The sequence below is a fragment of the Otolemur garnettii genome, unplaced genomic scaffold (genome assembly GCF_000181295.1).
Source record: "Otolemur garnettii isolate 467f Iridium unplaced genomic scaffold, OtoGar3 scaffold00020, whole genome shotgun sequence".
Taxonomy (NCBI): domain Eukaryota; kingdom Metazoa; phylum Chordata; class Mammalia; order Primates; family Galagidae; genus Otolemur; species Otolemur garnettii.
In genome coordinates, this window is record NW_003852415.1 from 113,350 (window position 1) to 118,034 (window position 4,685).

Sequence of the window (4,685 nt, forward strand, 5' to 3'; positions counted from 1 at the left end):
CTCAAAAAAAAAAAAGAGCCCTGTCTCTACTAAAAATGGAAAAACAGGGCGGAGCCTGTGGCTCAGTGAGTAGGGCGCCAGCCCCATATACTGAAGGTGGTGGGTTCAAACCCAGCCCCAGCCAAACTGCAACAAAAAACAACTGGGCATTGTGGTGGGCCCCTGTGGTCTCAGCTACTTGGGAGGCTGAAGCAAGCATATGGCCTAAGCCTAAGAGCTGGAGGTTGCTGTGAGCTGTGATGCCACAGCACTCTACTGAGGGCAACAAAGACAAGACTCTGTCTCTAAAAAAAAAAGAAAGAAAAGAAGAGAAAAGAAAAACAATGGAAAAACAAACTGGGCATCAAGGTGGGCATAGTCCCAGCTACTCAGGAGGCTGAGGCAGGAGGATTGCTTGAGCCCAGGAGTTTGAGGTTGCTGTGAGCTATGATGACATTATGGCACTCTACCCAGGTGAGAGAATGAGACTCTGTCTCAATAAAAAAAAAAGAAAGAAAGAAAACAAACAAACAAAAATAAAACATACGCTTTTGATTGTCTACACATTGTTCTTTGTATCACAAATTCCAGGAAGATGAAGATGATAGATGAGGCAGCTTGTCAGGAATAAAAGGGACCTAAATAAAGGTCCAAATTCATCTCTTTCTGGGTAAGTCATAGAGCTCAGGCTCTTATCAACAGGTAAAAAACAAAAACAAACAAACAAAAAACCCCACAAGTGTTGAGGAGAACGCACCTCTATGTTTTGTTTTGTGTGGTAACTTTTTACCCTAAGAAGATAAATTCTGTAAAAAATGCTGTATGTAAACATTTTAGGATGCAGATGGACTTTCTTTTGTAAAGGACTATTTTACTTTTCCTGAAATCGGACATACATGCACTCTGATAAAACAGAATGAAAGGCCTCCATTCATGGGAGTTCCTGTACAAGGCTCTGACCTTGTGTTTGAAGCTGAGCGACTCACAGCAGCTCTCCCAGCTATCTTTCGGGAATGGTGTTCTGTGAGGCAAGAGATAGATGGGTGCTAACTGACTTCTCAATCCCCTTTCTCCAATGGAATAAACCATTTTTTATGGTTTATTTCTCCACTTTCACAAATAGCTGCTGTGGGTGGCACCTGTGGCTCAGTGAGTAGGACGCCGGCCCCATAAACCGAGGGCGGGGGTTCAAACCTGGCCCCAGCCAAACTGCAACAAAAAATAGCCAGGCATTGTGGCTGTTGCCTGTAGTCCCATTTGCTCGGGAAGCTGAGACAAGAGAATCGCCTAAGCCCAAGAGCTGGAGATTGCTGTGAGCTGTGAGCCCAAGAGCTGGAGGTTGCTGTGAGTGCCACAGCACTCTACTGAGGGCAATAAAGTGAAGACTCTGTCTCTAAAACAAACAAACAACTGCCCTATGTAAAACCCATCCTTTTCTAGCTTGCAACAAAATAATTAGGGACAAATAGGAAAAAAATAAGAAAACCAACACTGAAGCAATCATAATTTCTCATGTCTTTGAATAGAGAAGTTTGGGGAACCTTCAACCTAAGGAAATAAAACATGTGCAGGTTAATGACTTAGTTTATTTACCATTAGCTAGGTTTGTTCACCGTGGGGAAGAAATCTTCAGGACCCTGACAAAGTATAGCTATTTAGAGGCAGGTGGCAAAAGAAAGCAGGCGAGAAACCAGACTGCATGATTACAGCAACCCCCTTTCCACAATCCTGTAAGTTCTCTGATCCTGACAAGAATACAGCCATCCTGGGAGGATAGCTAGTGATAGAAATCAGGTCAGAGACCAAATGGTAAGGTCACAGCAACCTTCTCTCCACCCTCCTGAAATGCTTTAGGGCCAGTGTGTTCCTGGGAAGCTTCAGAATTTCCTACCCTAGCCCTGCCTGGCACTAGAGATAAGGCCTTCAAGTGCAAGATTAACACCTTTTGTGGAAGGCAGTAATTCTAAAATCACTCTCAGACAGCATCATTCACTCTGCAGGAAAGATGACTACCCTCTCCTCTTGAGACCCCCCTCCCACATTCCAACTACAGTAACAAAAGTCCCTTAAGGCTCAGCGCGCCTATAGCTCAGCAGCTAGGGCACCAGCCACATATGTCAGAGCTGGTGGGTTCGAACCTAGACCAGTCCTGCCAAACAATGACAATGACAGCCAAAAAATAGCCAGGCACTGTAGTGGGTGCCTATAGTCCCTTGGAAGGCTAAGGCAAAAGAATCACTTAAGCCCAAGAGTTTGAGGTTGCTCTGAGATGTGACATCACAGCACTCTACTGAGGGTGAGACTCTGTCTCAAAAAAAAAGTCTCTTGAAACTATGTGAGGGGAACTGACTTCTGGTCAGACTCCATGCTGCTCCTTTAAAATAAAATCCATGGCGTGGCGCCTGTGGCTCAAGCAGCTAAGGCACCAGCCACATACACCTGAGCTGGTGGGTTTGAATCCAACCCAGGCCTGCCCAACAACAATGACAGCTGCAACTAAAAAATAGCTGGGCGTTGTGGTGGTTGACTGTGGTCCCAAATACTTGGGAGGCAGAGGCAGGAGAATCACTTGAGCCCAGGAGTTGGAGGTTGCTGTGAGCTGTGATGCCATAGTACTCTACCCAGGGTGACAGTTTGAGGCTCTGTCTCAAAAATAAATAAATAAATAAATAAATAAAATAAATCCATCCTTAATTCCTGGACTGGCCTCCTCTCTTACAAGTCTTAGCAGGACTCTATCTCTAAACCTATCATTCATTCAATTAAGGCTTTAACCCTTTTCCAAGCCAACAATCCAGCTATGCTTCTAGTGAAATGCAAACACTTTCCAGATAGATAGAAAGACAGATATAAAATACTTCATTGAGCCTCTGGATTTGGTACCTAGCAATGAAAAAATATGTTTTGCAGGGCAGCGCCTATGGTGTAAAGGAGTAGGGCACTGGGCCTACTCAAACCCAGCCCCGGCCAAAAACTGAAGAAAAAAAAATGTTTTCCAAAGAGGAATCATGAGGGTGGGTGCCACAGATCAGTGGTTAGGGCACCAGCCACATGCTCTGAGTCTGGTGGGTTTGAACCCTGCCTGGGCTAAACAAACAAACAAAAAAAATAGCTGGGTATTCTGGCAGGTACCTGTAGTCCCAGCTACCAGGGAGGCTGAGGCAAGAGAATCACTTGAGCCTAAGAGCTTGAGGTTGCTGTGAGCTATGACACCACAGCACTGAACCGAGGGTGACAAAGTGAGACATTGTCTCAATAAAAAAAAGAAAACAAAAAAAAAAAAAGAGGAATTATGGCAGCTATGGTTTGCAGTGGTCTAGGGAGGAAAAAGTTGACAACCTCGGTAACAACTTCTGTCTGTTTCACATATCCTGGCACTCCCTCAGTGCTGTGGAGAAGAGTTTCTTTACAATACAAACAGGTAACAAGCAATGAGCACATCCCTGGTGCAATGGAAAATCTTTATAAGGAGCCTCTTAAGAAATATATCTTGTGTCGAAAACGTGTAAATTGTAAGAATGTACAGGTCTTATAAGAGCAAGAGCAATTAAAAGAGCCCAAATAATAGAGTTTATGGCAGTTACTATATAAGGATTCTGCGTATCTCAAAGACCCTAAAGTTTACAACATCAAGTATCAGGAATAACTCACGTGTTAACACCAATAAACTTATTTTACAGTTAAAAAAAAAAAAAGGATGCTTTCTAACAGGTCAGGACTGAAGACTAAGAATGAGAAATCCAATTAAAGAACAATACTCTCTTACTCAGTAATATGTCATCCATACTTTCCCTAACCTCACATTAAAGGAAGGAATCCATTGAATTTAGTTTGTTGGGACTCAGAAAACAATACCCTAAAGTGAAGACCTCAGAAATCAAGTTTCTTTCTGATCTTCTACTGCCCTCCCAACCCCTTTCTCCCCTGAGGCTAGCCATTGAAACTTGAATTCCTTTCTCCCAGGGCAGGTCGTAGAAACCAAAAGCTCCTTTCACCAAAGCCAGCCATAAAACCTAAAAATATTACTCTAACTCTCCCTGTAAAACTGGCCATAAAGAAATTAGCACTCTGGAAGGTCAAGGTGGGTAGATTGCCTGAGCTCCTGGAGTTTGAGACCTGCCTAAGCAAGAGTGAGACCCAGTGTCTACTAAAAATAGAAAAAACTAGCCGGACATTGTGGTCCCAGCTACTTGGGAGGCTGAGGCAAGAGAATGGCTTGAGCCCAAGAGTCTGAGGTTGCTGTGAGCTATGACACCACAGCACTGTCCCCAGGGCAAGGGAGTGAGACTATTTCCAAAAAAAAGAGAAAGAAACAAAGAAAGAAATTATCTGACTTATCTTATCTGACTGTAGGTCACAAGACCCCCATTCCACAGAGGGTCCTGCCCCATACCCAGAAGGAAGGAATGCATGCTTAGATCAGAGAGGCCAAGAAGAATCTAGACAGACAGGCCCTGGGTTTCACTATTTAGTCTATTACTATCATATACTTTTTGTCCAAACATTTCTACATGGCTGTCCATACTTTGTTGAACCTAAGCATAAAAATAGACAATTTCCCTTTCATTTTCTTTGGTTTTTCATCCTGAAGGCTCCCATTAAAAATATTTGCATGCCTGGGGCGGCGCCTGCTCAAAGGAGTAGGGTGCTGGCCCCATATGCTGGAGGTGGCAGGATCAAACCCAGCCCTGGCCAAAAAAAAAAAA